This window comes from Strongylocentrotus purpuratus, unplaced genomic scaffold (assembly GCF_000002235.5).
Source record: "Strongylocentrotus purpuratus isolate Spur 01 unplaced genomic scaffold, Spur_5.0 spur5_scaffold_2, whole genome shotgun sequence".
Taxonomy (NCBI): Eukaryota; Metazoa; Echinodermata; class Echinoidea; order Camarodonta; family Strongylocentrotidae; genus Strongylocentrotus; species Strongylocentrotus purpuratus.
Window position 1 is genome coordinate 7766714 of NW_022145605.1, and position 26774 is coordinate 7793487.

Below are 26774 nucleotides of genomic sequence, written 5' to 3' on the forward strand. Positions count from 1 at the left end.
CACATTGAAAATGTGTACAGAAAAAAATAATCACCGGCTATTCGTTGGTCTTCAAAACCACCTTTCATTTCCTATTTCGAGACGCGACACTCTCAAAGTTATGGCAGCAGCGAAAAAATACGGAAGTGGTTTGCACATTCGTTCGCTTTGTACGTGTGACATAATAGGAGGAAATACATTTTCGTTATTATAGATTTTTTAGTTTGTCTCATAATTCTTATTTGAATATCATAAATAAAACACAAAATGCATGTAAAAACAGTCAAGCTTAGGCTTTTGCTTGAAAACTCAAAACACTCTATAAAGACAAAAACATTATACATTATTATCGATTGAAATAAAATACTTTTCCCCACCCACAGCAAAACAGCTTTATTTGTCCTAAGATAATTGATATCAGACATATTATTTAATTGATTCAAAATCTCTTTGAAAATATACCCTATTAATTATTGAAATAAAATAGTAATATGGCAGCTATGAAAGCAATTCTGAAGGGCCCGGCGGAGGCGGCAAAAGGGGGCGGGGGCTTATATTATAGGCAGCCCTGGCCCCGAGTGGCAAATCCAGGGGGGGGGGGGGGGGGGGGGGGGGGGGCACTTCTCGGTGAAATTCAATAAGCCTATACAAAGTTGAAATGGTTAGGCCACGTAGATTGTACCTTTTTTAAACAAAAAAGTAAGGCGCCCCTCCCCCTGATTTACTGCTAAATATTTTCTCACGTATTGGGCAAAAAAATTGCTCTTACACCCCCCCCCCCCGCATATTCACCGGCTGGTGAATATACCCCTATACCCCCTCTCTCTGGTGCATGGGGGGCGGCCGGGGGGGGGGGGGGGGGGTACTGGAAATTCTTCCCCCATCTTACAATATAAAAAGGACTGAAAAAAAAGTGTAGGCCTATTGCCAAAAAGCAAACCAGAGGGATATGATATTTATGGAGACCTACTGACATTTATATATTATACATCTGTTTTATTTTTATTTCGTTTATTAGGCCATATTGTAGGATTTCCCGGCCAAATTCGCGAGTTTGTCATACAAATTCATTTGTCTTGCGTTCAAATTCGACGGTTTTAGAGCTGTGGGGTATATCTCGGGTTTATATTCCTTTTTCTAGATTTCAAATCTATGAAGTTTTCGTTAGAATCTATGTATGTTTCATTCCAATTAATGAACAAATTGCTTCTTTCGCTTTTTGGTCATTCGATTTAGCGCAACACGATTTTCTGACATCGCGACGGTGTACTTTTAGCATTGTAATTCATTTGTAGCATTCAAATTAGCACTTTGTGCACTAAAATTAATGGTCAATATACATTTCTTGTTTTGTAAACACTTTTTATAGCTCATTCTTTTTCTTTCAAGATCGTTTTTTCACGTGTATTTCATCCTTTTTTATTTTCTTGCATTTATACTCTTTATATATGTCTCAATATTTGTGTAAATTTTCATGTAAGGAAGTTGTTTGTATTGTGTTTCATCATAAATTTATCACAATTTCATTATGGAGGAAGGGTACAATATTGTGACTGGGGTAGGTGTTTTCGTGTCCCCACTTTTTCGGGAAATATGAACATGTCCGTTCAGAGATGCCATATCCCTTGATTTGCCCCTTCTTTACCTAATGTCTGACTACAAACATATGCTTTGTCCTCAAAATTAATAAATTGAACAACAGAAAAGACCCCAATAGTAAATCATGTATTTAATTGCATTTTTTTAAAGCTGTAAACGTGTGTTGCATTTCTTCCCCCTAACATTCCTAACTTGAATAAACATAATTCGAATACGAATGACAGGTGTTAATTTGAATGATAAAAACGACGCTTCGACAAGTGACGATTAATTTGAATGCTAGTTGAGCAGTTTCTAAATTGAATGAGAGATCTATGAAATCCTTCGACATAAATCCTAAATTAAATACAAAATCGGGAAAATTGAATGATAATTGGCATGGCCAAGCTGATCTGCGCTAACTTAAATGCAAAGTAAATGAATTCGAATGACAAACTCGCGAATTTGGCCGGGAAATCCTATACTATCATCATTATCATTACTAATGTTTTCAGTATTATCCTTATCATTACTTTCATCATCATTATCATCATCATTATTATTATTATTATCTTCATTATTGAACATCATTATCATCATACTATCATCATTATTATCATCATTATCATCATTTTCATTATTATCATCATCTTCATCATCATCGTTATCATTATAATTATTATCCACTGACTTATCTTTCAAACTTATTGGCAAGTATTCTGAAGTCGTGTCTAACTCCTGTTTAACTAAACAGTTGTTTAACTTTAGTCACGACTTAGTTAGGCACGACTTCAGAATACGGGCCATTAACTTCAACCTGATCTGATATAACAAAGGTTAATTGCCTGTAAGATTTCTTTCAAATGCTGAACCCTCACGTAGGCCTATGCCATTTTATACAGTATATTTGGGGCTTAATATTTAATATCTACATTTATATATGTGAACTAGAGAAGCTTATCTAGAGCAATCGGTAAAGCGCTTTATTTTAGAATGGAAGTTTTCAGAGTGGCATATTTAGGGTCCATGGAACACGGATTGACCCAAAAATGAGTTATTTTCTATTAAAGATTGATTTGTAGGCTTACTATAAGAAGGAAGAGCATGCAGAGGAGCGTAATATATTATATGTGGAAAATAGAACCACGATGATCGTGAGGTGCAGGCAATAAGTATAATAAGGGCATGTCATTTATACCCTTCAACCCGACTTTGGGAGACACTCAAGGAAAAGACAGAAGTGCATGATACCCTTGCCGATACGGCGAAACGATTCTTCATATTTTGACAAGTCCTGACGTAACGGCACGGTTCATATTTACTCCATGTTTTCAGCTTCAAATCATCAGAGTTTAATAAAATGGTAAGTAAATAATACTTATCAAGATAAACAAGATTCAATACCGTTCAATAATAATAAACTGCCTTTAGGTATAATTTACACTGAGTTTTATCACTTGAAAAGAGGCACTCACCAGTGATGAAAAGGAGGCGTTTACGAAAATGGGAAATAGGCATTTGTTGACGGAAAAGGGGCACCCATCAGATTTTAATAGGGTCATTTATAAGAGGTGAAAAGGGAATAAGTCCCTTATTAGAAAGGAAAAGGGGCACGTATCATTATTAAAAGGGTAATTATCAGAGTTGCAAAGGGGCACTGACCAGATATGAAAAGGGGTACTTATGAAAATGTAAAAGGGGCACTTATAATAAAGGAAAATGTGCATTTTTTGAATGAAAAGGGGGCACCGTTCAGATGTTTAAAAGGGGCAGTTATGAGAAGGGGAAGGGGAAGTTATGAGAAGGGGAAGGAGCTCTCTCTTTTTAATGAGGGCATTTATCATAAGGAAAAGGGGCACTTATTAGAAAGGGAAAGGGGAAGTTATGAGAAGGGGAAGGAACTCTCTCTCTTTTTAATGGGGGCACTTATCATAAGGAAAAGGGGCACTTATTAGAAAATAAGAGGGGCACATGTTAAAATGAACGGTGCGCTCATCCGAGTTTAAAAAAGGGGTAGTTATTAAAAGGAGAAGGGGCACTTCTTACAAAGGAAAAAAGGGGAAGTTGTCAAAGTAAAAAGAGCACCTCTCAGTTTTGAATAGGGCAATCATCAGAGGTGAAGGGGGCACTTATTAAAAGTGAAAAGGGGCACTTCTCGTACCTGAAAAGAGGCACTTACTAGAGATTAAAGAGGGCACTTATTCAAGATAATTTCAAGATTTATGAGAATGGAAAATGAACATTTATTGCAAAGGAAAATGGGAACATGTCGAAGGAAAAGGGGCACGTGTCAAAAATAAAAAGGGCACTCGTCAGAGGTGAAAAGGGGAAAGGGGCACTTTTACTAAGTAATAGGGGCACTTGTCAAAGTAAAAGGGGCACCTTTCCTATGTAAAAGGGGCTCTTCTTACAAAATAAAAGGGGCACTTTTCCTATGTAAAAAGGGGCATTTTGGGGGTATCTGAAAAAGTGGGGGGCATTGTGCCCCCCCCCCCTGCCCCCGGGAGGGCCGCCTCTGCTGCTGGCGTTGAAATCGAACCTTCAAAAGTCGTTCGTAACCTCGGTGTCACTGTTGATAATGTACTGAATATGAAACAACACATCAGGAATACTTGTCGGACGGCTGCCTTTGGTATCTCCAGGATTAGTAAACTGCGAAAATATTTGGACAGACAGTCTACAGAACGATTGATCCACGCTTTTGTGACTTCCCATTTAGATTATTGTAACGGATTGTACTTTGGCTTACCCGATTCCACCATTTCTCCACTCCAACATATTCAGAACATGGCAGTCCGTCTCATTACCAAAACCAGAACATATGAACACATAACTCCTATTCTTAGATCTCTTCATTGGCTTCCTATTTTAACTCGCTTTCAATTTAAGGTTCTTTTGTTAGTATTCAAAATTAAACATGGTTATGCTCCATCATATTTAAACGACCTTCTCAAACCTATTGTTCCATCACGTTCATTACGGTCAAGTACACATGCTAATTTCCAATACGCCCCTGGTCCCCGAACCAATGCCCGTTACGGAGATCGTACTTTTGCCATTGCAGCCCCTAAATTATGGAACAGTTTACCAATTATTATTCGTCAATCCCCATCTTTAGAGTCGTTTAAGGCAAGTTTGAAGTATTTTTTGTTTACCGGTAATAGTAACTTATAGGGCAGTTTTAATTATCTGTAATGTTATTATTAGAATTATGTATTATTATTGCTGTATGTTTATTTTATGTTGTACCTTACTTGTATGTTAAGCGCTTAGAAACATTGTATTAAGCGCTTTATAAATGTAATGTATTATTATTATAGTATCAATATAACAATAGTATAACAATGATAAACAAGCGATAACATGAAAATTGATTAACATAATAAGATAATATAAACAAAGACAAACATGTGATAATATGAAAAATAATAAACATGTGATAATATGAACAATAATAAACATGTGATAAAATGAACAATGATAAACATGTGATAATAGGAACAAATAAACATATTTACAAATCAAGGCGAACTGGGCAATTCACCCTCCTACCGCTACGAGTGTGCCTAACAACATTGCTTATTTGTGAGCTATCATTTACAGTATTACCATCTACCCTTGGATCTTTTGAAAAATATGACATAATGATTCTAACAAATTTGGCTAATTTCTTTAGCTGGCAATATATAGGGTAGCCTATTGATTTTGGTCTTGAATTGATTTCTTGAATTTTAAAAGATTGTGTTTGGTGTAAATGTAGACAAAAGCCAACCGGGCATTGTTACTTGGTGGGGAATGTAAACATAAGGCCTTATATAAACTATTATTTTTAAACCTAGCACAAGTGAAGATTTCTTCTATCACATACATTCACATAGATGGTTATCATATCAGACTTTGAGTGGTTATGAATATGCTCCTGCTCTACTGTTTTTACTGGAAGAAAGTAATGACTTTAACCTAGAAAAAAAAATTGTGTTTTTATCAATAGATAATATAAATTAAGTTTTTTTTTAAAGTATGCTATTAATATAAAACAGATATATCGAGAGAGATATGTATATATATATAGAGCGAGGGAGAGAAAGAGAGAAAGGAAGAAAGAGGGATGGGGATTTAGTGAAAGAAAAGAATCAGAGAATAAACAAGACGGGGGAGGTTGTAGTGAGGTAGGCATATATGGTGTATATTGTAAGGCAATAGTCCGATTTACAAACATATTACATTTTATGGACTATTTCTTTTCCGGGGATGTAGTGACCGTCGAGGTGTTCAATAACTTCAATTAACATGTTATTAATGACTGAACTTCAATACTTGGAATCCAGTCTGCTACATTACTTGTTTCTATGTTCAGCAAGACTCAGCCAGGCTTTCAGGTTGTCAAGAAGAACTTTTTTTTTTTTTTTTTAAAGTATGGACACAGTTTGAATATGTTTGTAAACCGGTCCATTGGAGAAAAAAAAAAGATTTTTAATAGGCTGTTTTTAAAAAAAAACTTTTCAGGACAGATTTTACTCTGTCTATCACAGATTCAATTCAATTAATTTTTTTATTTTCTGCCCTAACCCCTCTCCATCTCCCTCGTTTCACCTCTCCCATTTTCTCTCGGCCATCACCTCATCTCTCTTTCTCTTTCTCTTTCGTTCAATTTCTTTCCCTATCTTTTCTGTTTCTCCCTGTGGCAATATCTCTCGGCCATCCCCCCTGCTCTCTCCTCATTTTCTATTTGGTCTTTTCTGTCGTCTGTCATCTCCCTGTCTTTGTCTCTCCTTCTCTGCTTCCTACACAGGGATATGTTCGTTGGTGGTGTCTATGCTACTGGTAGTGGTTATAAAGGGAGAATACTGAAGAAGAACCTAGACACTGGTAACAGAACTACCCTTGCTAGAAACCTTGTGAAAGCGCCAATGGGGGATTACAGTGGCTCCTAACGGTGAGTCTTTCAAGCCTTACGTTACCCCGTTACATTCCAAGGCAATGACAACAACAACAACAATGACAATACTACTATTACTACTACTACTAATAGCAAAAATAATAAAAAATGATGATAATAAGGATAATAACAATAAATACATTGTAATAATGATGATAATAACAATGATAATAACGATAATAATAATTAGAAGAATATAAGAAGAAGAAAAAGGAGAAAAGGATCATTATGATGCACATTGTTACCATTAAAAATGACAACAAGGATGATGATGATTGGGATACTTCTTTAGCGTTCACATCCACACTTCACGCAAGGTGACTAAGGCTCTTGCTACATGTATATAATAAGATGCCGTTGCCCGTGCTCACTGAATATAAGAAATTCCTTCTAACCAATGTCTCCGGTCAAGTGATTAACCACTCGACTAGACGATCGGTACCACTTCTCTGCGATTTAAAAAAAAATCAACTATACTTCTCAAAATTATTGTATCCACAGAATTTCGTATTTACTGGACGTATCAAGGGGTCTATGGGATCTCCTACATGGATATCAATAGCGAAGACGATGCAGAGAAGAAAATTGCCATGAAAGAATTGAAGGGTTTCCCACTAACCAGTTACAACTCCCAGTTGCATTTCCTGGTCGACAACCAATTATTTAAACTCCTCGAGGACGGCCACAACATCGTAGTAGTCAACGTACTAGGCAATAGTTTCGACACTGTGAATTCTCTGCTAGATATGCAAATTTCAAATTGAGGGCAAATCCAAATTATCGTCCCTTAAGTTATGTAACAAATCAAATTAGATATTCGGGTTTATAATATTGGTAACGATGGTTAATTGTGAACACGCCTTATAAACATCAAGTACAACCATAAATCAATAATCATCATATAACCATAAAATCATGCCTTAATTTATTTAGTTCTTCATCGTTTATTATTCGTTATGAATGGCCTAATATATGACCTTTTTACGGTGGTACTTTCCTCAAACAAATGGCGAAATATTAAAATAAAATGAGAAAAGGAGAGATAGGGAAAAGGCGGGGGACAAGCAACATAAAAATAAGATATAATTACAACCATTGCCACGCCCAATTACTCTACGACCATGTGTTTCATCATTCATCCATACATTCCTTATATCAATATTTATGGTGCCCCTCCCACTGTCACCAGTGTCCCGGCGCCCCTGATGGACCTAAATTTGCAGATAATCATAATTGTCCCTGGAAGTTTCTCTTTGGACTAGTATTTCAGTTATTCTTCGGTAAATAGAAGGAAAATGTTTTTATATAACCTCCACTCATCAATAATTTTCACTCCTCGAAGTAAGATTAATATTTTCAAACTGTAACGACTCGGTAAATTGAGCACTTCAGCTGTCAAATTTTGACATATTATTTTAAGTTTTATATCTGAAGGTAGTGCAATGCTGGTCTGTATTCCTCCACCTTTAATGTACCCCTCCTCCCCCTCCCCCCCCCAAAAAAAAAAAGAAGAAAAAAGATACATGTTGTATTAATACAAATACAATTCAGGCTTCTGAGGCACAACGTCATGTGGCCTTATGACTTGACATTTTCCTAGCCAAAGGGCGTTAAAGTCATAGTATGGATATCCAAATGACTAATACACTGAAACTAGACATCTAACTATGCCTGTCATAGTTGTATCTGAGTTGTGCATTGGACATGATTAGCACACTTTCGCACTTTTACTGTAAGTTATAGGATAATATAGCAACTAAGTCCTTTGCCGTTAAGAAAAAAAGTCATTTGAAAAAGAAAAAAATAATAATTAGTGTGACTGTACTTCATTAGATGGTTTTGTTGATTTTTCTTTCAAAGTTGTGGTGGTATCTACACATCGCTGGGTTGTCTCTCATTTTTGTATGGTTTAAGGCAAGCCTCATTGCTTTGCTAAGGAAAGACTTATAAAGATCACTCTGTTAACGCTGGCTCAAAGTGACTCGGTAACATTGTTGAAGGTTGATGAAAAACTGCGCAATTTTTGTATGAAATTTCACTTATTATATTCCTTCTACTGTACTTACCCTCTATCATGCAACATATTCCTGATCAAATTCTCAAACCACAAAGATATTTATGCTTTTCTTTGAAGGCGTCACTGTGCGACACCCTCTAACAGTAAATTCTACCAACCATTTTCGAATTTTCCCAAACGTTTTCCCATGAAAATAAGACATAGGCCTAAGACAGGCTTTTGAAAATCTTTCAACACTTAAATGTCTGGAATGGTATATAAAGCCAATTCATTGCTCTGTGACGATTTACTTTCATCTAAAATGTGATCAAATTAGTTTAATATAGTTGGGAGAATCAAGGAATCAATCAGATCAGTTTATCTAGATTTTTATTATTGATAATGGTCTGTTTTCACTCAAACTTTCAGATTATCTTTAATTGTACATCTAACATTGAGAGTCAGTACCTCAGGACCATTTTCTCTCATCTGAACGATGTTACCAAGTCTGTGTTTCACTCTTTTCGTGGTGGACAATTCAAATGATCTTTTTGTTGTTGTATGTTTTATTGAATCAAAACAGAATCACAATATTTACAGATAATTGGAGAGTCATTAGAAATCAAGAGTAACACATATTAAATTAGACAAATGAATATCAAAACTTACGTCAATCGTAACATAGTAATAACAAATAAATAGAGCAGGAATAAAGGCAGCCAAAGAAGAAGTGAAACACAAAACCTCAATTTTCAAATGAGTTGCACATATTTTATTTTGCTATAATTAGGTATTCACGATCTTTAGAGACATCAATGTAAGCTTTAAAACCTTGTTAATTGGTGGATTTGTTTTGAATTGTATTTATCAATACAAAAATTAAGGAGAAGAATCGAATATGTTAGGAATTTATTTTGGGCGTAACAAAATGTTTTGGGGGAATATCGAAGCATTTATGACTTAATTACTCTTCTGATTAATAACCTTTACAGTCTTACCCAAATAGATTTTACAACTTGACCATTAAAGTGATAGCTGATTTCTGTTGCAGAGGACGCTACACAAAATATTTTTTGTTTGTGAGATAATGAAAAACTGAGTGTCAAATTTGAAAGAAAATACAATTTAAATGACAAAATCATCTTTGTTTGATCAAAATCGGTTCAGAGACGGCTGAAATATCTATTAATATAGCGATTTCTAATACTTGTGTACAACCACAAATATTAGATAATTTGAAAAAGCCGTTGAAAAAACGAAATAGCGCCTTTGACGTGGTATTTCAGCCAATGCCGATGTTGGCTTTTTGTTGGCATTTTCGTGTTGGTTATATTACGCACAACCGCGTAGAATGTAACCCGCACCGATCGTCCGACTATTAGAGATCGATCGAGAGCGGACGATCGGTGCGGATTTTATCCGCGCAGAATGTCCGTGTCGGACATTCCGTGCGCGCCTCAAATGTCTGACGGACAATCTGTGCTGAAGAGGTCTCGCACCAATAGTCCGCCTGCCGCACCGAATGTCCGTTCTCATCTCTCGTCCACACGTATACATAGTCAAAACAAACAGGGATATACTCTCATATCCCTGATAAAAGTATAATTATACTGAATGAATGAAACGACTGGATAACCCATATTCAGCTTAACCAGCTAGCTAGGGATGAAACTACAGGCAGTGGCGGATCTAGAAGGGGGGGGGGGGGGGGTGGGGGGGGATGGGGTGGGGGGGGGGGGGGGGTTGGTGCAAAGTGTTAAAAATTCGAGGGCCAAAAAAAAAAAAGGTGCTCAATACCCCCCAAGATCGCAGAGAAAGGCCTTTGCCTCTGCCACCCCCCAGACCACCCCCCCCCCCCTAATCGCCAAAAAAAAAAAAAGGAGAGAAAGAAGGGAAAGGGAAAGAGGAAAGCTAAAATGGAACACAAAAGAGGTAGAAAAAAAAAAAAGGGTGAAAAGAAGCAGAGATCACTTGCGATTAATCCCACCAACATCGTGTGGATCGGGGGGAGGGGGCGAAGAGCCCCTGCCTCCCTCACCAAACTTAAATGAGAGAGGGTGAGAAAAGTAAGGGAAGGGAATGGGGGGGGGGGAGAGAAGAAGAAGAAAGGTAGGGGAGTTTTAGTGTATTTTATTTTAAAGGCAAAAAGCCAGATATTAAAAGTTAATCATTTTTTCCAATTTTGGTGTGATAAAAGAATTATTGTTGGTGTTGTTGATGTATGGGAAAGGGTTCCAAAGCGCAATATGTGAATGGATTCCTCAAAAAAAGAAGGAAAAAAAAGGCCTAGAGTGTGGGGGAGCAGTGTAGTAAAAAAAACTGTTAGGGAGCCCCTTTGGGGGGCCCCAGGCGCGGATCTAGGATTTGTTAGAGGGGCCCAATTTGAAATTATGCTAACCAAATATTGGTTCGTAATGGTGACACCGGCAGTGGCGAAATGAGCAAAAAACGTTTGGGGGGGGGGGGTAGAAAAAAAAATCCGCACCACCCACTTTTCATGCAGGCCTCGCTGAACGTTTCTCTAAGTAGGTTGGGGGATTGGTATTTACGATAAGGCAGAGCGTAGCGTTAATTGGCGTGGGGGTCTAGGGCCTTTTGGCCCCTCTGAACTACAACTTGTTGGCGGCAAAATTGCAACTGACAATGGGATTGCAACTGACAATGGGAGCCAAGACCCTTTCGGCCCTTGATCTGCTTCTTCCCCCCTTTTTTTTCCTTCTTCATCCTCTTCCTCTTCTTTCTTCCCCTTTCTCTCCTCTTTTCCCTTTCCCTTCTTTTCCTTCTCTCTCTCTCTCTTTTTTTTTTTTTGGGGGGGGGGGGGCAAGGCCCTCCCGGCCCCTTGGATCCGCGTCTGCCTTTAGGGGGTAGCTCCGCCTGTCGTCAGCTAGCTGAAAGTGTTAACAACTAAAAGCACAGTGTTAACAACTGAAAGTGAACCAGGTAATCGCAGTGAGGCAAAGTGGTGTTGTGGATAAGCAACCACGTAGTAAGTGGAACTGGGTATCGGGTTCGATCCCCAGCTAGTGTATTTTGTTTTAAAGCCCAAAAGCCAGATATTAAAAGTTAATCATTTTTCCAATTTTGGTGTGATAAAATAATTTTTCTTGGTGTTGTTGATTGTTGATGTATGGGAAAGGGTTCCAATGCACAATATGTCAATAGATTCCCCCCAAAAAACTTGAAAAAGGGCCTATGGTGAGGGGGGGGGGAGAGCAGCTGAGTGTAGGAAATAACTGTTAAGGAGCCCCTTTGCGGGGTCTTTTTTTTGGGGGGGGTGAGGTCTTTTTTTTTTTTCTTTTTCTTTTTTCTTAGCTGACGACCGTCAGCTAGCTGGCGGTCGTCAGCGTAGCCGGTAGCGTTAGCCGGTAGCGTTAGCCCCAAAGCTATTTCCAATTTTTAAACTACATTCAAGAGTCCCTTATTGCCAGGTTAAACAAGTTTTTTACATTTTCAGTACTACTTTCTTCCTTTTATTCACTCTGTACACTCCCATGCTATCCTTTTCCAGTCTGTAAACAACTTTACAACATGAATTCAATGATGAGCAAGCTAGTTTTACTTCTCATATGAAAGCACCCACACTTCGCGAGGTGAAACAAAGGGTCTTTCAATTCAAGTCTATTCAAAACAACTGGCCTGCATACCCGAGCAGAATCATTTTGTGCTCGACAAAGACACACAGCCTTGAATAAAGAGGTCCATTATTATTATTTTTTTAGTTATATTTTTTTTAATTGACAGTATACTATTAAATATCAGGAATATTGGATGCTCTCTTTCAAATACAGTCCAGATTGCCGAGCAATGAATTATCTCATGCTTCTTGTCTAAAAACCATATCTAACTGTTTTTTAAAACGGTACCATTTTAATTTCCATTTCCCAGAATTATTTTGAACTGTCTTGAACTGAAGTTGTTTTCCTTTCTTACATTTCGATACCATTACGTCATCAAAATAATGCGGTCATTGTTGCAATGTCAGGAATGCTATTTCTACCTCAGTCTTTGGAAATCCTCGCAATGACGAAAGTATTCACTCGATGAAGGGAGTGTCCGTTCTTTTCTCCAATTCATGAATTGATGCCATGTTAGAAAGAGCTGAGTAGTTTGTTACGTAATTATTCAAATATAGCCGATGCGAGCTATTAAAAAAAACTGAATCGAATAGCCTGCATCTTTAATATGAATAACAATGAGCAGTGCCTAAATACAGCTGCACTGCATTTCTAAGTTAGCTTCAACGGAATGTTACTTTCAATGGCATGTTAGTTTGAATGCACCTGTTTCTAAACATAACAATCATTAAATCAGCATCAGAAAGTGTTAACAACTAAAAGCAAACCAGGTAATCGCAGTTAAGGAAAAGTGGTCTTGTGGATATAGGCGACCGCCTAGTAATTGGAAGGTATCGGGTTCGAAACCCAGCTAGTGCAACTTTTTTCTTATGTTTTGTTTTACTTAAACAAAAACAAAAAATGATTTAACCCATTTTTATGTCACTCAAAGTACATATTTATTGCTATGCTTTTAATCGATCGATACAATGAGCTTATAATGAACTTTTAAACAAAGTAAAGTATTATAAGAAGTACACAAAGAACAGCAATTATTATATTATTCTGTTTTATCCATCAAACATAATCATATTCAATACTTTTTCAGTCCGAATGAGAAGGTGAGAGAGAAAGAGAAAGAAAGAAAGAGAGCCAGAAAGAGACAAGAAAAGAGAATCCAATACCCCCATTAATCAAATATGGTCTGAGAATCTCAATCCACATATTTACAATTAATTCAAATATTTTGGCGGGAAAGCCAGATATTAAAAGTGAATAATTTTCCAATTTTGGGGTGATAAAATAATTATTGTTGTTGTTGTTGTGTAACGGAAAGGGTTCCAAAGCACAATATGTCAATGGATTCCTCAAAAAAACAAATGGGCCTATGGTGGGGGGGGGGGGGCAGTTTAGAAAAAAACTGTTGAGGAGCCTCTTTGGGGGGCCCCAGGCGCGGATCTAGGATTTGTTAGGGGGGCCCAATTTGAAATTATGCTAGCCAAATATTGGTACGTAATGGTGACACCGGCAGTGGCGAAATGAGCAAAAATGTTTGAGGGGGGGGGGGGGGGGTAGAAAAAAAAATCCGCACCACCCACTTTTACATGCAGGCCCCGCTGAACGTTTCTCTAAGTAGGTTGGGGGAGTGGTATTTACGATAAGGCAGAGCGTAGCGTTAATTGGCGTGGGGGTCTAGGGCCTTTTAGCCCCTCTGAACTACAACTTGTTGGCGACAAAATTGCTGCTGATATCCCGCTTCTTTTCTTTTCTTCTTCCTTTTTTCCCTCCCTTTATCTCTTCTTTTCCTTTTCATCATTCTCTCTTATTTTGTAATGGGGGGGGGGGGGGGGTGACAGCTGGGATCCAAGACCCTTTCGGCCCTTGATTTGCTTCTTCCTCCCTTTATTTTCCTTCTTCTTCCTCTTCCTCTTTTTTCTTTCCCTTTCTCTCCTCTTTCCCTTTCCCTTCTTTTCCTTCTCTCTCTCTCTCTTTTTTTTGCGGGGGGGGGGGGGGGGGGCAAGGCCCTCCCGGCCCCCTGGATCCGCGTCTGCCTTTAGGGGGTAGCAGCGCCTGTCGTCAGCTAGCTGAAAGTGTTAACAACTTAAAGCACAGTGTTAACAACTAAAAGTGAACCAGGTAATCGCAGTGAGGCTAGGTGGTCTCGTGGATAAGCAACCGCCTAGTAAGTGGAAGGTATCGGGTTCGATCCCCAGCTAGTGTATTTTGTTTTAAAGCCCAAAAGGGCCTATGGTGAGATAGGGGGGAGCAGCTGAGTGTAGGAAAATACTGTTAGGGAGCCCCTTTGGGGGTCTTTTTTTTGGGGGGGGGTCTTTTTTTTTTTTTTTTTTTTTTCTTTTTTCTTCGCGGTCGTCAGCTAGCTGGCGGTCGTCAGCTAGCTGGCCGTCGTCAGCGTGGCCGGTAGCGTTAGCCCCAAAGCTATGTCCAATTTTTAAACTACATTCAAGAGTCCCTTATTGCCAGGTTAACCAAGTTTTTTACATTTTCAGTACTACTTTCTTCCTTTTATTCACTCTGTACACTCCCATGCTATCCTTTTCCAGTCTGTAAACAACTTTACAACATGAATTCAATGATGAGCAAGCTAGTTTTACTTCTCATATGAAAGCACCCACACTTCGCGAGGTGAAACAAAGGGTCTTTCAATTCAAGTCTATTCAAAACAACTGGCCTGCATACCCGAGCAGAATCATTTTGTGCTCGACAAAGACACACAGCCTTGAATAAAGAGGTCCATTATTATTATTTTTTTAGTTATATTTTTTTTAATTGACAGTATACTATTAAATATCAGGAATATTGGATGCTCTCTTTCAAATACAGTCCAGATTGCCGAGCAATGAATTATCTCATGCTTCTTGTCCAAAAACCATATCTAACTGTTTTTTAAAACGGTACCATTTTAATTTCCATTTCCCAGAATTATTTTGAACTGTCTTGAACTGAAGTTGTTTTCCTTTCTTATATTTCGATACCATTACGTCATCAAAATAATGCGGTCATTGTTGCAATGTCAGGAATGCTATTTCTACCTCAGTCTTTGGAAATCCTCGCAATGACGAAAGTATTCACTCGATGAAGGGAGTGTCCGTTCTTTTCTCCAATTCATGAATTGATGCCATGTTAGAAAGAGCTGAGTAGTTTGTTACGTAATTATTCAAATATAGCCGATGCGAGCTATTAAAAAAAACTGAATCGAATAGCCTGCATCTTTAATATGAATAACAATGAGTAGTGCCTAAATACAGCTGCACTGCATTTCTAAGTTAGCTTCAACGGAATGTTACTTTCAATGGCATGTTAGTTTGAATGCACCTGTTTTTAAACATAACAATCATTAAATCAGCATCAGAAAGTGTTAACAACTAAAAGCAAACCAGGTAATCGCAGTTAAGGAAAAGTGGTCTTGTGGATATAGGCGACCGCCTAGTAATTGGAAGGTATCGGGTTCGAAACCCAGCTAGTGCAACTTTTTTCTTATGTTTTGTTTTACTTAAACAAAAACAAAAAATGATTTTAACCCATTTTTATGTCACTCAAAGTACATATTTATTGCTATTCTTTTAATCGATCGATACAATGAGCTTATAATGAACTTTTAAACAAAGTAAAGTATTATAAGAAGTACACAAAGAACAGCAATTATTATATTATTCTGTTTTATCCATCAAACATAATCATATTCAATACTTTTTCAGTCCGAATGAGAAGGTGAGAGAGAAAGAGAAAGAAAGAAAGAGAGCCAGAAAGAGACAAGAAAAGAGAATCCAATACCCCCATTAATCAAATATGGTCTGAGAATCTCAATCCACATATTTACAATTAATTCAAATATTTTGGCGGGAAAGCCAGATATTAAAAGTGAATAATTTTCCAATTTTGGGGTGATAAAATAATTATTGTTGTTGTTGTGGTGTAACGGAAAGGGTTCCAAAGCACAATATGTCAATGGATTCCTCAAAAAAACAAATGGGCCTATGGTGGGGGGGGGGCAGTTTAGAAAAAAACTGTTGAGGAGCCTCTTTGGGGGGCCCCAGGCGCGGATCTAGGATTTGTTAGGGGGGCCCAATTTGAAATTATGCTAGCCAAATATTGGTACGTAATGGTGACACCGGCAGTGGCGAAATGAGCAAAAATGTTTGAGGGGGGGGGGGGGGGGTAGAAAAAAAAAATCCGCACCACCCACTTTTACATGCAGGCCCCGCTGAACGTTTCTCTAAGTAGGTTGGGGGAGTGGTATTTACGATAAGGCAGAGCGTAGCGTTAATTGGCGTGGGGGTCTAGGGCCTTTTAGCCCCTCTGAACTACAACTTGTTGGCGACAAAATTGCTGCTGATATCCCGCTTCTTTTCTTTTCTTCTTCCTTTTTCCCCTCCCTTTATCTCTTCTTTTCCTTTTCATCATTCTCTCTTATTTTGTAATGGGGGGGGGGGGGGGGGGTGACAGCTGGAATCCAAGACCCTTTCGGCCCTTGATTTGCTTCTTCCTCCCTTTTTTTTCCTTCTTCTTCCTCTTCCTCTTTTTTCTTTCCCTTTCTCTCCTCTTTCCCTTTCCCTTCTTTTCCTTCTCTCTCTCTCTCTTTTTTTTGCGGGGGGGGGGGGGGGGGCAAGGCCCTCCCGGCCCCCTGGATCCGCGTCTGCCTTTAGGGGGTAGCAGCGCCTGTCGTCAGCTAGCTGAAAGTGTTAACAACTTAAAGCACAGTGTTAACAACTAAAAGTGAACCAGGTAATCGCAGTGAGGCTAGGTGGTCTCGTGGATAAGCAACCGCCTAGTAAGTGGAAGGTATCGGGTTCGATCCCCAGCTAGTGTATTTTGTTTTAAAGCCCAAAAGGGCCTATGGTGAGATAGGGGGAGCAGCTGAGTGTAGGAAAATACTGTTAGGGAGCCCCTTTGGGGGTCTTTTTTGGGGGGGGGGTCTTTTTTTTTTTTTTTTTTTTTTTTTTTCTTCGCGGTCGTCAGCTAGCTGGCGGTCGTCAGCTAGCTGGCGGTCGTCAGCTAGCTGGCGGTCGTCAGCTAGCTGGCGGTCGTCAGCTAGCTGGCGGTCGTCAGCTAGCTGGCGGTCGTCAGCTAGCTGGCGGTCGTCAGCTAGCTGGCGGTCGTCAGCTAGCTGGCGGTCGTCAGCGTAGCCGGTGGCCGGTAGCGTTAGCCCCAAAGCTATGTCCAATTTTTAAACTACATTCAAGAGTCCCTTATTGCCAGGTTAAACAAGTTTTTTACATTTTCAGTACTACTTTCTTCCTTTTATTCACTCTGTACACTCCCATGCTATCCTTTTCCAGTCTGTAAACAACTTTACAACATGAATTCAATGATGAGCAAGCTAGTTTTACTTCTCATATGAAAGCACCCACACTTCGCGAGGTGAAACAAAGGGTCTTTCAATTCAAGTCTATTCAAAACAACTGGCCTGCATACCCGAGCAGAATCATTTTGTGCTCGACAAAGACACACAGCCTTGAATAAAGAGGTCCATTATTATTATTTTTTTAGTTATATTTTTTTTAATTGACAGTATACTATTAAATATCAGGAATATTGGATGCTCTCTTTCAAATACAGTCCAGATTGCCGAGCAATGAATTATCTCATGCTTCTTGTCCAAAAACCATATCTAACTGTTTTTTAAAACGGTACCATTTTAATTTCCATTTCCCAGAATTATTTTGAACTGTCTTGAACTGAAGTTGTTTCCTTTCTTATATTTCGATACCATTACGTCATCTTTCATACGCCTTCCCGGCATGCACCTCGAGTATTGTATACGTTTCTTTAGATCAATGTCATGCGCCTAGATAGCAATGTACCATACTTGGAACACAAGCCACCTCCAATCTCATATCGTGTAGTTGACGCAAATTAGGCTCCGTCTCATTTCATCTCTCTCGGAGCTTCTGATACCGATCATGTCGAATCATGATTTTTGGTTATTTTGTGCACATCTGCTCCTACTTCCATAATATCAAGTTTTGGTTATATAGCAGGCTTATGTTTAGGAATGTCACTAGACGTGAAAAAAAAACTAAAGAGAGAGAGAGAGAGAGGGCCGGGGAGGGGGCGAGTTAGAGCGCGAGAGAATTATCACAATCTTTATTCCTAGATCGTGTAAGGGATTTCCTGACTACTTGCATATTTTGTAATTTACTAATTTTTACATAAAGTTTTCACAATCTTTACTCTTTACCAATATATCAGATATAATGTTTTATAAAGTACCGAAATGTCACGTCATACTGGCCAAGTTATCAAGGTTGCTGGTTCCAAACAATCTTGTTCTAAACAATGGTGTGATGATCACACATGCCCCATACCTAGTATGTTTCATTTTGAAGAACTTCAGTTAGTGTTCTCGCTCATTAATTATTAACTTCATAATATCTCCTAGCATGATTTCATTTAAAATTGCCTAGCACCCCTCCATTGAGCCTTAGAGATATTAGCTCCATCTATCTCCTAGCATGATATCATTTAAACTTGCACTAACTACATCCAGCCTAGCACCCTCTCGAACTAGCCTAGCACCCCTCCATTGATACTTAGAGATATTAGCTCCATCTATCCCCTAGCATGATTTCATTTAAACTTGCACTAACTACATCTAGCCTAGCACCCCCTCCATTGAGCCTTAGAAATATTAACTCCATTTCCTAGCTAGTTTGCCATTAATGCTGGTTTTCAAAACTAATTTATGTATAATACACCTACGTGTTACTTTTAAGTTGCCTTTGATATCAGGTAATTAGGAAGTAATGTTCGATAATGTCAAATTTTTCTGCAATATTTTATAGTAAGTATTGAGATAAGACTGAGTATATGCAGTGCGTCCCAGAAAAAAAAAGAAACTGAGAATTATCGATGTTTTATCTTAACTTAATCACAATTATAAACAAAGAAAATGCAATAATTTTTCAATAATTCATTGCATTTCACCCCGGTCCCCAACAGGAAAAATTCCTCTGTAGGGCTCTGCATTATGGTTCATGGAATGCCCACATAGAGGATTCTTTTATGTTAGGGGTCGGGGCAAAATGCAATGAATTATTGATAATTAAATGCCTGAAACCCCTTAGCTTACTGGGGGTCTTCCCCTTGACCAGTGGCGGATCCAGGGGGAGCCCGGGGAAAAAAAACCATAGAATTAATGATAGATATGATTCTATTGATATATTATAGAGGTAGAAAATCTAATGATAAGCTTGCTCTAAATAATAGAATAATTTTTTTTTTCTACAGCGAGAAAGACATGTACAAAGTTCCTTGGTGTCTATAACATTGAAAAGACTGGAGCGACCATGTAAAACACACCGTTACATCAATCTCCAGAAATATTGGCATACTGTATAGAATAAAATGTTTTGTTTCTGATAATATAATAATAATAATAACAATATTTATAAAGCGCAACATATCCATCTCTAGAGATGCTCAAGGCGCATACAAATAATTTAAATTAATATTCACCATATTCAACATAAATTTAACAATATGCATTGAGCATCAGGTGAGTTTTAAGCCCAGTTTTGAAAGAAGAAAGAGTACTGGCCATTTGAATAGAGAGAGGTAACTTATTCCACAAAGAAGGAGCTGCTGATGCAAATGCTCTATCCCCCCAAGAATATTAGTTAGAATATTAGTTATGCTATATAATAGTCTAATCTTACCACATATATCCTATTGTAATATTTTGTGGGCAACATCCAAGTGTGTGACTAATAATATTCTTTTGCTGCAAAAGAAATCAGTACGCTATTTTGTACCCGAGTTGGTTATCGTGACCATGCTACCCATCATTTGTTAACTGAAATGCATAAAGGTTGATGATATTTCCTCCAAATTTCCATATTCATGTCCGGGGGTCTCAGTCATGTAGAAATACTGTAAGCTTGCATGACCACAGGTCTTCAAGACGGCCCCGAAACGAGGCTCTTTAAAGGTATATAGACCAGTTTTGGAAACGCCCCCCTCTCGAAAAATGAAATGGAAGCTCTTATTACCAATCAAGTGAAAGAATATGTTTTAACTAATAATTTAATTTGACGTGATCATACAAATTTTGCCGAGAAACCGCCTACTAATTGATATATTTGGTAAATTATTTTATCTATTTGGACCTGATAGATATAAAACACGTGTCGCGCACGTGTGCGTAGTCCCATTAACATCTTTCTGTGTACAGTGCTTATAACATTACCAAAACCGGGCCAATATTTCTTATCATTTGATGATTCCTGAGGACCTTTTCTGATCGACTCCACAACGCCTCTTTCATAATGCAATCGCATGACCATAACTGGTCTTTATCTTGAAGTGATTCGCACGCTTCGCTTAATCACCCAAGCCCCCAAAATAAGAATCTAGCTACGTGCCTGCAGTTAAATATATAGCTCAAGCCCGTACAAGCTTTAAGGAGGGGGGGGGGGGGGGGGAGGGGTTCTTATAGGGTTGCCACTTTTGAGCCAGAGGTGAGAGTGAGTCATTGCGAGGGGTGTAATGAGCACTTAATTTTTTTTTCGTGAGAAAAAGTTTATCTGCGAATTAGCCGGCGAAAAGGCGGGCGGTGGGGAGAGGTGGGGGTGAGCACTAATTGTACGGGTGTAGCTACGATGTTGACTAAGTTTACGAAATAAATCTTAATATATTCATGTTGTCGTGGAAAATGACCATGTGCCCATATCGCAAGTAGGCCTACCAGGTGCGTACACAGGGGGGGGGGGGGGGTTAAAAAACCCTTTTGTATTTTTATGTGTGTAACCCCCCCCCCCCCCCCTTTGGGGGGGGGGGGGGATTAAATTTCCATCAGATTAGCATTCAGTGGACTGCCTTAGGGCAAGCGAATCACTTAAAGAGTGCGCGTGGGCGAGGGGATGGGTGAAAGGCCTCCCGCGCAAAGCGCGGTAACTTAGACGTTTCATTAAATTATTATGAAAAGAAGACGATTTGTTGTACCGTTCTCGATTCTTAATCCTTGTCTGAATTCAGTTTCCCCATCCCACGCGCAGCGCGGAAGCTTAGACCTTTCATTAAGTTATTATAGAAAGAAGACGATTTGTTGTATACCGTTCTCTACTCTTAACCCTAATTGTCTGAATTCAGTTTCTCCCCCTCTCGCGCGAAGTGCGGGAGCTTCAACGTTTCATTAAATTATTAGAAAAAGAAGATGATTCATTGTACCGACTCTAAATCATTGTCTGAATTTTCAAAAATGTTTCTTTGTCCGATAAAAAATCACAGTTCGAAGGGGAAAAAATTGCTGGCCGACCGACATAAAAAAAATCCCACCGACTTCAACCCCACACCCCACCTTCCCCCCCCCCCCCCCCCCCCCCCCTTTAGCGACGCCCCTGAATGTAGAGTGGCCTGAGCGGGTAGGCACAGGGCGTGGTTCTCTCGAAAGCGGCCTAAGTTAAATCAGTGGCCTAAACCTGGTTTAAACCATGGACTATCTTTTTTGCTATTCTCGAAGGTGGCCTAAAGATAAGCCAGGCTTAAATACGTCATAGTTCGGCCTAACTTTAGGCCGCTCAGAGGGCAGGTTTAAATACGTCATAGTTCGGCCTAACTTCGCGTGACGTCACTTTTTAGTTAAATCGACTGTCCGCGGAGAGTGAACGGTAAGTTTTGCATTTGAATTTCTATATTTGATAATAATTTACACTCTTTTGTATAGATAAGCGCTCATGAAAGTTACACCAGCTAATATAGTATTTTTGTTACTTTCATGTTGCTGTACTGGTGGTAATCTAAAATGCTTTTAACTGAATAAATTTGGGGGAAACTGTTCACAGTGTTCGCAGAGCAGTCCCATACGTGCAATTAATTGTCGGTTAACATTTTCATTTCCTGAGATTGAGCAATTTCTTACCGGGTAATTTTTTTCTTGGCACTATTGTACTTTCGTACGCTTATACCACCTTAACATCACCTTAAAAATATCATTGCTAGACGTAGAAACTACTTTTATAGTGGATTTTCGAGACGCTGTTGCCTAAAAGTGGACTAGCACTAGGCCTAAATCTAGATCTAGCTGTCTCTTTCGTTCGTTAGCCTCTGATTTGGTCTGCTCCTCTCTTTCAGGAGCCGACCCTACCCAAATCAGAGGCTAACGAACGAAAGAGACAGAAATTTCGGTCTGGTATCACATCTGCCTGAGCTGCAGTGCTAGTTGTGGCTGTTGGTGCGATCATTTCCTACAGGATGATGATGATTTTCATAACCACCCCCAAGAAAACATTTTTAAAACAAATGTTAGGCCTACTAGACCTAGACCTCTAGCCGGCTCTAGACTAGATCTTAATTTCATCAATAAGAGTCTAGTCTAGACAGGTCTAATACAAATTGAAAGGAAATGGACAGAAGCTTCTTTTTTTGACATAGGTCTACATTTGCTGATAATGTTATACCCTTTTCACATCTACCAAATATTGCTTAACCCCGGGAAATAGGTGGGGCTAAGGGGGCTCTTAGCCCCACCAATTCCTTCCTTAGCCCCACCAATTACCCGGGGTAATTTTAGCCGGCTTTCTGTTCACATTACGTTTTGCCAAAGTGGGCTAACCCCACAAATAGTATGGGACTATCTGGCCCTGCAAAATAGCAGGGTTAGCCGGGCAATTGCGGGGTTAGCCGGGCAATTGTGGTGCTAAGCTGCGTAGTGTGAATCCGAACCGGGCTAAGGAGAAGCGGGGCTAAGCAACAGCCAATCACAGACAGCGTGGTCGTGTGGTCGTGAATTTGCATTTATCGCGCGCTATGCATGCAGTTCACGTTACGCATGCATGCAGTTCACGTTACGCATGCGCGGTAGCAAAAGCATTAATATTCATGAGCTATCGAATAGTCCGGGGCTAAGGCGAACGTAGTGTGAATCGCGTGAAATTTCTTAACCCCGGCTAAGCACATAGTCCGGGGTTAAGAAAATAGATGTGAACAGCAAAAAAAATAGTATGGGGTTAAGGATAGTATGGGGTTAAGGATAGTCCGGGGTTAAGAAAAATAGATGTGAAAAGGGTATTACAGTAGTTTAGGCTTATAATACTTGTTAGTAAACTAGACATCTACAGAGAAATTGTAATTTCTTATCAAATATCAACATATTTTTCATCTTGATTTGTGCTATTTCAGGTTCTTTTCAATTGATGCATGGCATGGGGATGGAGAAAAAAAGGCCTCTCCCAAGCTATGGTGTCCAGTCTTGTGAAGTCCATCTCAATAGCCATTGCCAGGAGATGGGTGCAATACATCACAATTCCTTCAGCAAGAGAGGCAGTCCTGCAGAGTGCAGACCCAACATGAATTGTAAAATTACTGCCATTTCCCTGGCGTTAATATGGTCGGTGCTATTGATTGCACCCACATAGGCATCTCCAAGCCAGTTGGCCCAACACCAGTTATTTCCTGAACAGGAAAAAATAGATACTCCATTTTCTTGGAAAGTCTGCTGGTGAGTAAAGCTGTAATTACGCCTAAATTTTGTAAACTAAATCATGTTTATACAATTTGTATTAAAAAGATCTGCTGAATTTATGAATCTGCAGATGTGTCTACAGGTACATTATGAAGTGATTTAAAATTGTTTTGTCTGATAAATGTAGGTGCAACCTACACTCAAACTTTTATTCATTTTACATGGGCACGAGCTAATATTTCAGCTCGATTGCCATGGCTACCAGTCATTCCTGACAGTGACAGCTTGGCCTAGACTTTTGGGCGAAACTATCTGAAAATAAGACACAAATAATCAACAGTTGAATAACTACTTTCAAATTTGGGTCAGAAGAAAATTCAAACCTACTTCTAACAATTCTGGAACAAATAAGACTTAGAGACCTACAGACTACAGTACAGTGCAGTAAATTTTACTTTTACTTTTTCCCCTTTCACGAAGCTCATTTTGGGAGATAACATAAACAAAGACAATCTTTGGTCTAATGTTAGATTGAACTGAAATGGAAAAGTTGGGCTCTAACGATTAGGGCCTTGTAAAATCTCCATTCCAGGCTGCGTTTACATCTAGGTTAGGCCAACTGTCGGCTCGTTATCTAAGTAAGATGTAGACTTGATTTCAGGAAAGGGACTAACTTCGCTATAGACTTTAACTACTTAGGGCTTTCTTAGGCCATGACATGGCAAGTACAACTTGGTGCAAGCACATTTATGAGATAGTTCTGCAAGAATGTGTATGTTTGTTCTTGACTTTAAAAGAGATACCGGTAGTCATTCTGTAAATCAATGATTACTAGTAACTGAGTGGGGAGGGGGTGCCTAGTCACTGCCTACATGAAAGGCGCCTTAAGTTGTTTTTTTTAAAGTTAGAATATTTTTGACACTATAACTAAGACCAATTATCAATGGAGTAGATCTTTGATATTTTAATGAGGTCTAAACCTTTTTATTTTTGTTTCAGGATGATGTTTTTCTTCAGTAAAATAAATGAAGGCAAATTCCCTGATAACAGACAAATTCAGAGAGAGGAAGGAGAACTACTGAGCTGCTGAATTTCTGACAGGTAGGCTGTACGAATAAGTTGTTATTTGTATGCCCAGGTACTTCAAGGATGGCATTTGTTCATTCACATTTTTCCATCAATACTTTCATGTAATTGATTAATATGCACTCCACTTTTACCACAATGTACATGCAAGACCTTTTTAATGTTTAACAGAAATAGGTTTCAATGTGCTTCCTTTCATTCTTTTCTCTTTTCATTCAACAGACATACTTGCAAGGACTATGAAGTTTTACTTAGCCTCTTCAATGAACCAGACTTCATCTGCTGTAACTGTGACTGCATGGGGATCAAAACCTGTGTATTATAATCCTCATAACATGAAGCTATGGTAACAAACAAGCAACCATTGATAAAAAGCCTGATATGTCCTTGTGTGTGTGAACCACAAAGCAACCATCACTCATAAGGATGTTTTTATGTACATCAGATGTTCATTGTTTCACTGGAAAAATTGTGATTTTGAATCATTTAAGAAATCATGTTTTATAATGCGTTTTATAATATAGTGCAAGTCATGATATAAAAGATTCCCTGCAAAAGAAACACGGCTCAAAAGTAGACTAAGCTTTGTTTTAAAAAAATGGGAGAAATTAGTGTAACGAATACATAACATTTAATTCTAATAATTTTAAGTAGCAGATTATGAGGCTATTGGAGCTTAATATTTGACCTTCAATTTTATAATCGTATTTATCGTGAATTAAAATCTTTTCTGTTTTAAGAAAAATAAATAAATTGAACATAATTGTTGATATGTTATATACAATATTCCTTTCATATCTTTTGATTGTAAGTGTGCATACTGTTGGGTTCATCGAATTATACATGGAAAAAGTCTTGAAAAAGAACAGTGAGAGAACAGAGAGCGAGCGAAAGAGAGAGATAGAGTAAAAGAGAAAGGGAACCAAATGAGAAAGAACAATTTAATGGTGAGAGAAATAAACAATGATGTGAGATAGTATATGTGTGTGAGAGAGAGAGAGAGATGGAGATAGGAAGAAAGAGTTGGGGGGGGGGGGGTACAGTGCCCCCTTTTTCAAATGCCCCTTTTTATATAGGAAAGTTCCCTTTTAACTTTGTAAGAAGTGCCCCTTTTTCCATAGGTAAAGTGCCCCTTCCCCTTTTCACCTCTGATAAGTGCTCCTTTAATTTTGACACGGGCCCCTTTTCCTTTGCAATAAGTGCCCCTTTTCACTTTTGAGAAGTGCCCCTTCACCTTTGATAATTGCCCTATTTAAATCTGAGAGGTGCCCCTATTAAAATTATCGGTGCCCCTTTTCTTTCAACAAATGCACATTTCCTTTATTATACGTGCCTCTTTTTCATTCTCATAAGTGCCCCTTTTAAAATATGTTCAATGCCCCTTTTCAGGTGCGATATGTGACCCTTTTCACCTCTGATAATTTCCCTTTTAACAATGATACAATTCCAGAAAGTGCCCTTTTTGTTGGTGCTGCCCCCCGCTTTGGAAGTCGCTCCGCCGTCCCTGGACGTCATATTGCTCAAGTTGTCGAGGTGATGCATCCTCTCCACACTGCGCGCATCCATTGTCTTAGCCCATTGTCTTAGTGCATTGTGACGTCATATTGCTCAAGTTGTCGAGGTGATCGATGCATCCTCTCCACACTGCGCGCATCCATTGTCTTAGTGCATTGTGACGTCGCAGCTTCGGTACTGAGCATGTGCAGAAACCGTAACCATGGTGAATAATCCATGGACTAAGTTAGGCCAGGTTTAAACCATGGATCAGTTAGGCCACCTTTCGAGAAATGAAAATGACTTAGGTCAGCGGCCTAAGTTAAGCCTGGCCTAACTAAACCACGGTTTAACTTAGGCCAGGTTTAACTTAGGCCGCTTTCGAGAATACCACCCCAGGGTTTATTTTGCATATATAGGTATTTATCAAATATCATAGGTAGCAAAAGGATGACTAAAAGAGGAATGAAAACAAACAGATAGGAGAGGATGATCAAGCATAATGATGTGCACCAATCTATAATGATAATGATAACCGAGCCCGGCAAAAATATGGGGGGGGGGGGCTCAATGATATCCGAGCCCCTCACAACATATCGGGGGGCTCCGTGATGTTATCCGAGCCCCACACAAAATGGGGGGCTCCGTGATGTTATCCGAGCCCCACAAAAAACAATTGGGTGATATCTGAGCCCCACCAACATATGGGGGGGGGGGGGGGCTCAAAGA

At 39.0% G+C, this 26774-nt stretch overlaps 1 long non-coding RNA gene across 1 annotated transcript; it reads left to right on the plus strand.

The window, feature by feature from the left end:
- The first annotated feature begins 21450 nt into the window (after nucleotides 1-21450).
- LOC115926633 lies at nucleotides 21451-25296 on the plus strand. The gene is made up of 4 exons (XR_004065182.1): nucleotides 21451-21672; nucleotides 23183-23501; nucleotides 24465-24566; nucleotides 24774-25296. It is a non-coding gene; the product is annotated as an uncharacterized LOC115926633 (long non-coding RNA).
- The last annotated feature ends 1478 nt before the right edge of the window (nucleotides 25297-26774 follow it).